The sequence below is a fragment of the Leopardus geoffroyi genome, chromosome X (genome assembly GCF_018350155.1).
Source record: "Leopardus geoffroyi isolate Oge1 chromosome X, O.geoffroyi_Oge1_pat1.0, whole genome shotgun sequence".
NCBI lineage: Eukaryota > Metazoa > Chordata > Mammalia > Carnivora > Felidae > Leopardus > Leopardus geoffroyi.
This window is the reverse complement of record NC_059343.1, coordinates 96,354,051-96,368,038: the sequence shown is the minus strand read 5'-3', so window position 1 is coordinate 96,368,038 and position 13,988 is coordinate 96,354,051.

The following is a 13,988-nucleotide window of genomic DNA, read 5'->3' as shown; positions in this document are numbered from 1 at the left end:
AAACTGCATTTATGCGTCCTTAGTGATCTCTGCTGTAGTGGGAGATAAGCAGTTAGAAGAGTGTTCTCTGTCTCCACCCAATTTTATCAGTTTCTCTTTCTCCGCTGGTTCCTTCCACCTTCAAACATATCCAAGCTTCCTCATTCTGTAATTTGTTTCCTTGACCCTAATCTCCCACCTGGTGATTGTTCTAGTTTTCTACGATAAATCTTCATTTCGTCATGATCTATTCCTTTTCAAAAATTGAAACGTGGGGTGCCTGGGTGGCTCCGTCGACTTCGGCTCAGGTCATGATCTCGCGGTTGGCGAGTTCGAGCCCCACATCGGGCTCTGTGCCGACAGCTCAGAGCCCGGCGCCTGCTTCGGATTCTGTGTCTCCCTCTCTCTCTGCCCCTCCCCAGCTTGTACTCTGTCTGTCTCTCTCTCAAAACAAACAGACACTAAAAAAAATTTTTTAAATAAACATTGAGATGTAATTTATTATAACGTTTGCCATTTTAAAGCGTACAATTAATTCAATGGTACAATTCTGGACGTTTCGAATACATGGAATCACACAATATGTGGCCTTCTGTGTTTGGCTTCTTTGACTTAGCATAGTGTTTTCAAGGTTCACCCCTGTTGTAACACCAATCAATACTTCATTCCTTTCACGGTTGAATAATATTCCATCTTACGCATACACGGTATTTTGTTTGTATGTTTATCAGCTGATGACGGTAGGATTGTTTCCACATTTTGGCTGTTGTGCGTAATGCTACTATGAATCTTTGTGGACATGTTTTTGGGTGGACGTGTTTTCAATTCTCTTGGCTGTCATGTGCTAACCAGGTTGAAAATTTAAGGAACGGCCAAACTGTTTTCCTAAGTGTTTGCACATTTTTACATCCCCATCAGCTATATATATGAGAGTTCCAATGTCTCCACATCCTTGGCAGTGTTTTTTATTTGTCATTTTGACAGACGTGCCTGGCAGGTGTGAAGTGAATCCCGTGGTGGTTTTGATTTACACTTTTCTGATGACTAATGATATTGAGCATCTTTTTGTGTGTTTATTGGATATTTGTATAATCTGCTTTGGAGAAATGTCTACTTGAACCCTATGCCCATTGTCAGATCGGGTTATTTGCCTTATCATTATTGAGTTGTAAGAGTTCTTTATATACTCTGGATACTAGATTCTTACTGGATATATGATTTGCAAATATTTTCTACCATCCCAGGGGTTGCCTTTTCACTTTTGTAATAGTGTCCTTCGAAGCACAAAACTTTTAATTTTGAGAAATCCCAATTTATCTATTTTTTTCTTCTGTTATTTGCGCTTTTGGTGTCGAATCTAAGAATTCATTGCCAAAGAAATACATTGCTAAGTCCAAGTTCATGATGATTTCGACTTACTTTTTTTTATTTTTTAAATGTTTAATGTTTGTTTGTTTATTTATTGAGAAAGGGAGAGAAAGAGAGCACAAGTGGGAGAGGGGCAGAGAGAGAGGGAGACACGGAATCCGAAGCAGGCTCCAGGCTCTGAGCTGTCAGCACAGAGCCTGACGTGGGGCTCGAACTCATGAACTGTGAGATCATGACCTGAGCTGAAGTTGGATGTTTAACTGACTGAGCCCTCCAGGCGCCCCGACCCTTATGTTTTCTTATAGTTTTAACTCTTACATTTAGATCTTTGATGCAAATTGAGTCAATTATTGTATATTGTATAGTAATTAATTTTTTAATTTTTTTAATGTTTATTTATTTTTGAGAGCGAAGGAGCACACCCGCATGCAAGTGGAGGAGGGGCAGAGAGAGAGGAGGGCAGACAGAGGATCCGAAGAGGGCTCTGCCCTGACAGTAGAGAGCCCGATGCAGGGCTCGAACTAGGGAACTATGAGATCATGACCTGAAGTGGAATCTGACACCCAACTGACTGAGCCACTCAGGAGCCCTGAGAATATTGTAATTTTTTTTTTAATTTTTTTTTTGACGTTTATTTATTTTTGAGACAGAGAGAGATAGAGCATGAATGGGGTGGGTCAGAGAGAGAGGGAGACACAGAATCTGAAACAGGTTCCAGGCTCTGAGCTGTCAGCACAGAGCCCGACGCGGGGCTCGAACCTACGAACTGTGAGATCGTGACCTGAGCTGAAGTCGGACGCTTAGCCGACTGAGCCACCCGGGCGCCCCCCGAGAATATTGTAATCTTAACAATATTAGTCTTTTAGTCCTTGATTCACAAGCTGGTTTTACATTTACATGTATCTTTAATTTATCTCAATGATGTATTACTGTGTAAGTTTTACATCTCCTTAGTTAAATTCATTTCAAGTATTTCACGCTTTTTGATTTCTTAAAATTTTTTTTTTTTCGACGTTTATTTATTTTTGGGACAGAGACAGACAGAGCATGAACGGGGGAGGGTCAGAGAGAGAGGGAGACACAGAATCGGAAACAGGCTCCAGGCTCTGAGCCATCAGCCCAGAGCCCGACGCGGGGCTCGAACTCACGGACCGCGAGATCGTGACCTGGCTGAAGTCGGACGCTTAACCGACTGCGCCACCCAGGCGCCCCATGATTTCTTAAAATTTTTTTAATGTTTATTTATTTTTGAGAGAGAGAGAGAGAGAGACAGAGCGCGAATGGGGGAGGGGCAGAGAGAGAGGGAGACACAGAATCGGAAGCAGGCTCCAGGCTCCAAGCTGTCAGCACAGAGCCCGACGCGGGGCTTGAACTCAGGAACTGTGAGATCATGACCTGAGACGAGGTCAGACACTTAACTGACTGAGCCACCTAGGCGCCCCCTTTTTGATATTTTTAAATAGAATTTTCATTGTATAGGACTCACACTGGAATACAGTATCGTTGCATACAATTGTATATAGTTGCATAATTTTTTTGTGTATATTGATCTCGTGTCTTGACACTTTGCTGAACTTGTTTATGAGTTCTAATAGATTTTTGTGTGGATTTCTTATGGTTTTTTTTTTTTTTTTTTTTTTTTTGGATACGAGTTCCCGTAATCTATGAACAGAGATAGTTTTACTTTTCTGTGTCCAATTTGGATGCTTTTTATTTATTTTTATTTCCTAATTCTTTCCAATGTGGATGCCTTTCATTTATTTTTATCTCCTAACGCTCTGGCTGGAGCCTCCAGGACAATGTTGAATAGAAGTGTGAAGAATGGGCACCCTTGTCTTTTCTCTGATCTTGGGGGGAACGCTTTTGGCCCTTCACCATTAATTGTGATGGTATCTCTGGGTTTTCCATAGATGCCTTGTATCGGGTAGAAGAAGTTTTCCTTTTATTCCTAGTTTGTCGAATGTTTTTATGACAAAAGAACGTTGGATTTTGTTAAATGCAGTTTCTGAGTTTGCATTACTGAATGCAATAGATCCTGTGTGGCTGTGGTATACAGTCCTTTTTTTTTTTTTTTTTTTTGCATGTTGCATAATTCGGTTTTCTAGAATTTTGTTTAGGATTTTTATGTCTATATTCATAGCGGATATTGGTCTAGAGTTTGCTTTTTTTTCTACTGTGATGTCTTTGTTTGGTTTTGGTACATTCATTCTCTTTTAACCTTCCACTAATAGGTAGCAAAGTTCACCTTTCCATTGAAATTGCTCTAGCAAAGATGATCAAGTTGAATGTCCGCATCCTTTGTCACTGTCTCCGAAGCATGTGTCCTTATGAAACATTATTCGTTTTCACCTCCTCAGAACCTTCTCTTCCATCAGCATTTACCCCGTGGAGAACTGAGCGCAGGGATGCTTCTTACTTGTTCCTCCTCACAAGGAAGGAAGTGGGGGGCGTTGGTATTTAGGGTTAGGAAGGCTTTTTGCGGACCTCCAACCAAATCAAAGGGTCTCTGCAACTATTCTGACCATCAGAACCAAACAGAAAACAAAACGAAAGATGCTTTTATTAGGCAATGACTTCTGCTCCTTCCACACCATGCTATGGAATCGAATTGCCTGGATTCACACCCTGCTTCCTTATGTCTGGGCCGTGTCGCAAGTTATTTGACCTTCGAGTCTTCATCTCTCTCTCATTGGTGAAATGGGAATGATGATAGTGCGTATGTTACAGTGCTGGAAATGTCTTACAAGATGATGCATGCAAGGTCCCCATCGCGCACCAAACACTTCATAAATGATGGCTACCGTTCTCGTAAACACAATCTAAGAGAGACGCGCACGTGTGTGTGGCGCAAATGATGCGATTCAAATGTTCCGCCGTTGCTTCGGTTGCTTCTCCAGCACTGAGTCTCTTCCAGTCTTCTTGTTCAGGCTTCATGACTTAAGTGTCTCAAAAATGTAGGATCACTGTAGTTTTTGCCAGCATGGAGAGAGAGACTGCATGCCTTCACGTGCTCAGGGTAACATTCATTCACTCATTCGTTCAACCGATATTTATCGAGCATCAATTGCGTCCCAGACATTGTGTGAAGGGGAGGGAATACAGGAATGGACGAGATGTATATGGTCCGTGCTGCCATGGAACTGACTTTCTGGAGGGGCAGGACAAGGGTATTATCACGTAGTGTGGAGACAAGGAAGGAAAATATTTTCAGTGTTGCCGGCTAGACGGTCTCTGTCCCAACTACTAAAAAAACCACGCGGTTGTGGCGCGAAAGCAGCCAGAAAGAATACGTAAGTGAACGGCATGGCTGTGTTCCGATAAAACTTTACGCAAACAGGTGGTGGGCTGGATTTCGCCTGGGCTGCAGTTTGCCAATCCTGGCCTAAATACATAATCGTTAAGTAAAGGGAATGGCAGGGAAACAAAATAGAGCTTTTTTTTTTTTTTTTTTTTTCCTTTTCTTTTCTCCATGACGAAAGCAGGGTTACATTTAGCTCATCCTTCGCTCTCTATTTCAAAACCAGAATGGGCCTGCAAAGTCTAGTTCCTTCAGGGCTCTGAATCTTGCGCGGTGGTCGCAAATATAAAACCGCATACTTTTTCAGGATTTAGGGAATGATTTGTGACTAAGGTATGTAAAGCTGGTCACAGAAGATTTACTTTTGTGTTCTTACTACCAAACAAATCGGTCTCAAACTTTTAATAGTCTGAGTCAAAATACTGGTGGCTTTTCACCTTTGCCTTTATGTAGCAAAGTATTATAATGTCTACTCCCTGGGGTGCCTGGGTGGCTCAGTGAGCATCCGACTTCCACTCAGGTCATGATTTCACAGTCCAAGAGTTCGAGCCCCGTGTGGGGCTCTGTGCCGACAGCTCGGAGCCTGGAGCCTGCTTCGGATTCTGGGTCTCCCTTCCTCTCTGCCCCTCCCCCACTTGCTCTCTCTCAAAAAAATAAATAAATAAATAAAAATAAAAACATAAAAAATTTATAATGTCTACTCCCCACCCTAAAACTGGCCTCTGCCCTTTTGTTCCTTTGTGGGCCAGCGGAGACAAAACTCATGTTACATCCAGGGTTAGCTTCGAGAGTACATAAAGTTTAGATTTGCTTTTATTTTTTTCCCACTGGTTATATAAAATACATTATTTGAGTACAGCCGGGAAGAAACAAGCTACCTGACACTTCTGAGATTTTTTGGAAACACTAAAAGTCGCTCTTTGCCCAGAACTGTTGCAGATGATGTGGAGTGTCTGTAAAGGGACATTTTAAGTAAGGGGACCGCAATCATAATTGTAAGATAATTTCTTCTTCAGGGCTTTCTTCTAGATGCTGTCCTTTTGAAGCCACGTGCTTTGTTCTCTGGTAGCTCCTTTCCACACACAGGTCCTATTAGCATGCACAAGTTTCGAAGCATTGCACTTCGTTCTTTGATAAAGCAGGAAAGTCTTTAAGGCACGATCGTCTTTGTTGATCTGTTCTCATTCTTGTTAAAGGTTTGGCTCTCCAGCTGTAGGAGATTTTCTTTCCCCTGTCTCGTTTTCTCTTTTGGTTGTCCTCTTTGAGATGAGCATAAAGCATCTGAATTTTCTTGTTTGATATATTGTGTGATGTAGGGTGGTTTTCTGTAGTGGTTTGACCTTTTCAGTGTTAGGTCTGCTGGTAAAGGTGGGAGCTGCCTACCTTTCAGGGTCCCGAGGAATTAGTTTGTGGAAAGGGTGCCACCTTCAGGTAATGGTAAGGAACAGAAAGAAAGCCTTCCTATCCTAACAGCACACGGGGAAGGGGGGGGGGGACTGTCTATCTGCAGCAAACTTTGATATGAATTCAGGTTTTGTTTTAAGTAATGGTGGTGACCCTAGGCTCCCCATCCTCCAGGCTGCGATTAAAACTTTTTTATTTCTAAAGAAAAGATTGATCTTCCAGTGAATAAGTATTTGTGCCTGTGCTTTGCACATGATGTAAATTGAGGAGACCGTAGACAGGTCTACCCACAGCTACACCCACATAAGTATGAATAATGAACCGCTGAATTTTCTACGCTGTGCCCACTGCCAACATATTAAGAGAGGAAGAATTCAGAAAGTGATTCCAATTGCTTCCTTCCACCTCCTCTGATATTTACCCTCAGAAGAATCCTAATTTTAAATTCCTTATCTGAGACCAGTAATCAGCAGGGAGATTCCCGGGAAGGCAGACACGATCAGTGTGATTAACGAGAAAAAAAAGGTCATGTTGCCTACAATGGACAGCAGAGAAAACAATTTGTAATTAGCCATACGTAGTAGGTGGACTAAAGACAAACGAATGGGACATGGAAGATGAAGAGAGTGCGGGCTCGTAGAGCACATGGAAAGGCCCTGTGTGTATAAGGAAGAGGGGAATGAATTTCCCTCCCACTACAAACCTCACTGTAAACAGTGGCAATCCCAATGGAATTTCCTTCTGAGCAACCTGTCCTCACTTTCTCTTGCTAAACCAGAGGGAATGGAGAAGGAGGGAAATGATCCGTTTTCAGGTCACAGTTGTCCAAATACGAAATGAGTTCCTTCTAAAAGGGGTTGAATTGCCTGTTACCAGTGGGTCCAGCTGTAGGTCGGTGAGAAGCCACTTGGGGGTAGTAAGAGCACATGGCCCGATCAAGCTCACCTCTAGTCTCGGCAACATGAGGGAGAAGCAGCGAATCGGCTACAATCAGAAAGTGGTGGGAGTGAAGTCTTTTCTTAATAGCGACAGGCACTGGATACATTTAAGACTGAATTTAGTTGGTTGGTCCCGAGTAATTTCCTCATGTTCTTTAAGATAGTGGATCGTGAAAAACAAAGAAAAAAACGTGTCTTGCTCCATATAGATTCAGTCTTCTCCTGGGTTAAAAATGAATTTGGGGCCACCTGGGTGGCTCGCTCAGTTGAGCGTCCAACTCGGCTCAGCTCACGATATCGGGGTTCATAGTTCGAGCCCCACGTCGGGCTGGCTGCTATCAACTCAGAGCCTGCTTCGGACCCTCTGTCTCCCTCTCTCTGCCCCTTCCCAGTTCACATTCTCTCTCTCTGTCAAGAATCAATAAAACCTTAAAAAACAGAAAAATGAATTTGATTTAGAAAACCAACCAGTTTTTAAAATTTACTTTCTAATTTAAATTCACGATAAAATCTAATGCACTTTCTAGTCTGATTCTGCTTTTTATCTAGATAACATAAATAAAGAGATCTTAACATCAGCAGACAAATATAATTAGGAATGTAGGATGTAAGAGAGGATGTTTTCCAGTGATCTCACAGGGTATCTCTGATAAGGTTTCGTCTGTACAGAGAGAATCTCAGAATGCAATAAACAGAAAGATGTGATGCACTTAGCGTTTTATTTTTCAAGTATTTTCCAGGTATCTTTTCACCCGTGGTACCGACAATAAATACCATACCATGTAAAAATTCTCTTCTGCTGACATGAAAAGACAATTCTCCAGGGCAGATGCATACATGGCCAAGAAACGCACCAGAAGATGCTCAACATCACTAGTCATCGGGGAAATGCAAACCAAAGGTACAATGAGTTAGCACTTCACACACGCTAAAGACGTGGTGAATTTAGAACAAAAGACAAAAAGACAGACAGGGAGAAAGGAAGAAAGAAAGAAAGGAGAGAAGGAAGGAAGGAAGGAAGGAAGGAAGGAAGGAAGGAAGGAAGAAGAAAAGGAGGGAAGGAAGGAAGGAAGGAAAGGAAGGAAGGAAGGAAAGGAAGGAAGGAAGGAAGGAGAAAAGGAGGGAAGGAAGGAAGGAAGGAAGGAAGGAAGGAAGGAAAGGAAGCAAGGAAGGAAGGAAGGAAGAAAAAATAACAAATGTTGGCAAAGTTGTGGAGAAATTGATAACCTCTTACCTTGCTGGTGGGGATGTAAATTAGCGAGGCCACTGTCAAAAACAGTTTGGCAGGTCCTCAAAGTTAACTGTAAAGTTGCCATGTGACCCAGCAGTTCCATTCTTTGTAGATTTTGGATACTAACCCTTTTTCCGATATGTCATTTGCAAATATCTTCTCCCATTCCATTGGTTGCCTTTTAGTCTTGTGGACTGCCTCCTTTTCTGGGCAGAAGCTTTGTATCTTGATGAGGTCCCAATAGTTCATTTTTGCTTTTGCTTCCCTTGCCTTCGGAGACGTGTCAAGTAAGAAGTTGCTGCAGCTGGGGTCGAAGAGGTCGTTGCCTGTTTTCTCCTCGAGGATTTTGATGGCTTCCCGTCTTACATTCAGGTCTTTCATCCATTTTGAGTTTCTGTTCAGGTATGGTGTAAGAAAGTGGTCCAGGTTCATTCTTGATGTTGCTGGCTAGTTCTCCCAGCACCATTTGCTAGAGACTGCTTTTTTTCCTTTGGATACTTTCTGGTTTGTCGAAGATTACTTGGCCATATATTTGTGGGTCCATTTCTGGGTTCTCTATTCTATTCCATTGGTCTGTGTGTCTGTTTTTGTGTCAATGCCATACTGTCTTGATGATTAAACCTTTGTAGTACAAGATACAGTCCGAGATTGTGATGCCTCCAGCTTTGGTTTTCTTTTCCAACATTACTTTGGCTTTTTGGGTCTTCTGTGGTTCCATAGAAATTTTAGGATTGTTTGTTTGGGCTCTGTGGAGAATGCTGGTGCTATTTTTAACTTTTTTTATGTTTTTATTTTATTTTTGAGAGAGACAGAGAAAGGGAGAGAGACAGAGAGAGAGAGAGAGAGAGAGAGCATGAGCAGGACATGAGCAGGGACAGAGAGAGAATGAGGCACAGAATCTGAAGCAGGCGCCAGGCTCCGAGCTGTCAGCACTGAGCCTGGCCTGGGGCTCAAACCCACGAACTGTGATCATGACCTGAGCTGAAGTCGGACGCTTAACCCACTGAGCCACCCAGGCACCCCGGGAGTAGACATTATAATACTTTGCTACATAAAGGCAAAGGTGAAAAGCCACCAGTATTTTGACTCAGGGCATGGCATGTTTTTCCATTTCTTTGCGTCTTCATCAATTTCTTTCATAAGCTTTCTATAATTTTCAGTGTACAGATCTTTTACCTCTTTGGTTAGGTTTATTCCTGGGTATTTTATAGTTCTTGGTGCAATTGTAAACGAGATCAATTCTTTGATATCTCTTTCGGTTGCCTCATTGTTGGTGCATGGATACGCAACTGATTTCTGTACCTTGATTTTGTATCCTGCAACTTTGCTGAATTCATGTATCAGTTCTAGCAGACTTTTGGTGGAGTCTTTCGGGTTTTCCACGTATTGTATCATCTGTGAAGAGTGAAAGTTTGACTTCTTCTTTGCCAAGTTGGATGCCTTTTATTTCATTTTATTGTCTGACTGCTGATGCTAGAACTTCCAACACTATGTTGAACAACAGTGGTGAGAGTGGACACCCCTGTCGTGTTCCTGATCTCGGGGGAAAACTCTCAGTTTTTCCCCCTTGAGGATGATATTAGCTGTGTGCCTTTCATGTATGGCTTTTATGATGTTATGTTCCTTCTATCCCGACTTTCTTGAGGGTTTTTATTAAGAAAGGATGCTGTATTTTGTCAAATGTTTTTTCTGCATCCATTGATGGGATCCTATGGTTCTTATCCTTTCTTCTATTAATGTGATGTCTCACATTGATTTGCGAATATTGAACCAGCCCTGCAGCCCAGGAATGAATCCCACTTGATCATGGTGAATAACTCTTTTTATATGCTGTTGAATTCGATTTGCTAGTATCTTATTGAGAATTTTTGCATCCGTGTTCATCAGGGAAATTGGCCTGTAATTCTCCTTTTTTTGTGGGGTCTCTGTCTGGTTTGGGAATCAAGGTAATGCTGGCTTCATAGAATGAGTCCAGAAACTTGCCTTCCGTATCTATCTTTTGGAACAGCTTGAGAAGAATAGGTATTAACTCTGCTTTGAATGTCAGGTAGAATTGCCCTGGGAAGCCGTCTTGCCCACGACTCTTAATTGTTGGGAGATTTTTGATAACCGATGTAATTTCTTTGCCGGTTATGGGTCTATTCAAATTTTCTACCTCTTCCCTTTTGAGTTTTGGTAGTGTGTGGGTGTCTAGGAATTTGTCCATTTCTTCCAGGCTGTCCAGCTTGTTGGCATATAATTTTCCATAGTATTCTCTAATAATTGTTTGTATTTCTGTGGGGTTGGTTGTGATCTCTCCTCTTTCATTCATGGTTTAATCGATTTAGGTCCTCTCTTATCAAGTTTTTTTCAAATTTTACTGGGATGATTAGGGATGACTTAGCAACCAATTGACCCATAATTATTTTCTTTTAATTTTTTTTTGTTTGTTTAGAGAGAGAGAGCACTAGTGGAGGAGAGGGGTGGAGGGGGGGAGAGAGAGAGAGAGAGAGAGAGAGAGAGAGAGAATATCTCAAACAGGCTTCATGCTCAGCGCAAAGCCTGACTTACGACCCTGGGACCAGGACCTGAACTGGAAATCGAGTTGATCAACCAACTGACTGAGCCACCCAGGTGCCCCCCATCATTTTTTTCTAATTTGGCATAGACCTCAATAAAGGTACAGATTATATAGATAAACAGAAGATAAACATTCTTCTTTCAGTTACACATGGATTTATTTTAGTTCCACAATACATAAATATTTTCAGTCCGGTATCACAAGGTCCCTTCATTGTTATTTTATTTTTTTCCCTTTCATTATCATCTTCAAAATGATCTTAGCAACGCAACGAAATTAGCACTTAGAGATAATATTTATAACCTGCTCGTCACATTCTCTTCCTGTCAAACAATGTCATACATCTTTTGATTTATTAAGCATTTTCTCTTTTATTTACCAAAAATAAAGTTTGATGGTTTACAGAGAATCCTACACAGTTTCCCAAGTTATTCTGAGGTATTTTGTAATTTTTGTTGCTGGTGTAGTTATTTTTTAAAAATATGTCCTTTTCTGTTGATATTTAATATTTGAACAGAATATGTGTTTTCTGGGACAATATTGTATATTTTAGAACAAGATGATTAAATTAATTTTCTAAAAGCACAAAAATCTTATGCATTTTTAGTTACCTTGATGTGTTCAATTCTAAGAAAAAAATCTATCCCCTGATGTAGCTTTTTCTGCTGTTTCTTCTTGTATATTCACCTGTATTTTTTTATGTAATCTGAAGTGTATTTTCTATCTATAATGTTTTTTTTTCTTATGAACTTGAAATATGGCTTTTGGCCCAGTTTACTCTTTGACTTTTTTGGATACTAACATCACAACACCTGCTTTCTTTGTGTTGTCAATTTGTTTGTACTTTTCTCACCCCTTTATTTTAAAACTTTTTGTTTATCATGCTTTAAGTATTTATTCTTTATTAAAGAAGAGAAGGAGATAGATTCACTGTGCCATTCGAGGGAAAGATATTAATAAAAATGACTTTTGGTTTTTAGACCGACTAATTGGGTTAATGCGACACCAGTTACTAAGCGAGGGGACACTTCTAGAACAATAGGTTTTGGAAGGCCAGATATAAGACTGTTTGGGACACTCTAAGCTGGCGACAGAGATGTTGAGTAGACAATTAGATCAATCTGGTGTTCGAGGTTAGAGGTTAGGGCAGGAGATATAATGGCTGTTATTTGAACACACGAGACTTCGTGTGATCACCTAAGGTAAGGTATAGAGTGAAAGGAACAGAGGTTTTGGGATTAAGCTATAAGACATTCTAACATTTTTATGATGGAAAGAAAAGACTCCACCAGCAGAGACCATGAACAGGCAGCAGTAAAGTAAGAGGAAAACCAGGAGAGTATATTTTCGTAGAAGCGAGGAGGGGAAACTTTCTTTTATTTTTATTTAATGTATTTATTTTAAAATTAATTAATTCATTATTATTTTCCTTTTTTTTAGAGAGAGAGCATGAAAGTGGGGGAGAGAGGCATACAGAGAGAGAGAGAGAGAGAGAGAGAGAGAGAGAGAGAATCTCAAGCAGGCTCCACACTCAGTTTGGAGCCCACATGGTACTTGATCTCAGGACCCTGGGATCATGACCTGAGCTGAAATCAAGAGTCAGATGCTTAACCCCCTGAGCCACCCAGGTGGCCCAGGTTTGTTATTGTCATTGGAATGATGGAAAGCTGGAGTAGAGTGGGCTGAGGTGTGAATAAGAGGGAAGGCACAAATTCAATGTCACCTGAAGAAACAAAAGCTGAGATGGAAAACTATGTGCAGAGAAAGCTCTCCATTTTCGAATAGCATAGAAAAGTACAGAAAAGCTGAAAAAGAGATATAATATACTAAAAATCAACAGGGGTTATGTTATCTCTGAGTAGCGGGATAATGCTTGATTTCTATTTTCTTCTTCACACAATTTTCATATTTTCTAAATTTTTACAACAGTTAGGTGTTATTTGTGTCACTCTGAAAATGCAATAAATAGTATTTGAGATGCAAATCTCAGACATTGAACAATTTGAACGAATTATTTCATGTTTGATGAAATTGAGGTATTTGAATATGATTATGTCAATGATCCTAAATGTATTAGGCCAACACATTATGCTTTTAGAAAAGAGAACTAGAGAGAAATTCAAACACATGGTAAGATCTTTGACCCGTCATTAAATCATTAGCTGAACAGAGTATGAATCTTTCTGAAGTGAAAAGGCTATTAATGGACATTTTTGTACATAGATTCAGTATAATTAAATTTTATAGTTCCCCTGACAATTTTTACTCTAGATCTAACTTGTGGTGGTTTTATTTTTCTTTTTCTTTTTCTTTCTTTCTTCCTTTCCTTTTTTCTTTCTTTCTTTCTTTCTTTCTTTCTTTCCTTCTTTCTTTCTTTTTCTTTTTCTTTTTCTTTTTCTTTCTCTCTTTCTTTTTCTTTTTCTTTTTTTTTACAAATATGATGGTTTAGGAACTGATCCCATATTTAAATGTATTTAAATATAATTACAATTTTCAATTCCTGAGAATTCTTGACAACTCTTAAATATGAAGTAAGGTTAATATCCCCATAAATTATGGAGGCTGCTTTTAAACAAGACTACAGCTGATTAGCAGTTATCACCAGAGACCAAAAATGTCTAAATACCCTAAGACTGGTATTCTATACACAGACGTTACTGTTGATTAAACTCTAATCTTTTCCTACTTTTTTTTTTTTTCAGTTTTATATTTGTCTCCATTTCCCTGAGCACTGGTATACTTTTATACGAAGTGTAATATTGCTTTATTGCCTATGATATGAAAAGGAAAAAATTGAGATTTGATTAATTTTGTGGCCTTTTCCTTTGCGAATCTGCCATAGGGGTTGTTCTGAGATTGTGGGCAAAAGATGTTTGGCTTCTGAATATTCCGAAAGATTTTGGTTTCAAAGCCATTGAATTCATTTTCTCTTTTTTACATGCTTATTTATTTATTTTGAGAGAGAGAGAGAGAGACAGAGAGAGAGAGAGAGAGAGAGAGAGAATCCCAAGCAGGCTCCACAGTATCAGTGCAGAGCCCAACAAGGAGCTCGAACTCACGAACTGTGAGATCATGATCTGAGCTGAAATCAAGAGTCGGACTCTTAACTGAGCCACTCGGGCCCCCCTCATCTTCTGTTTATGGTCATTTTAGGCAGAAATGAGAGAATGGCATCAATTCGGGTCCAATAAAGGAAAAGTTTAGACCACT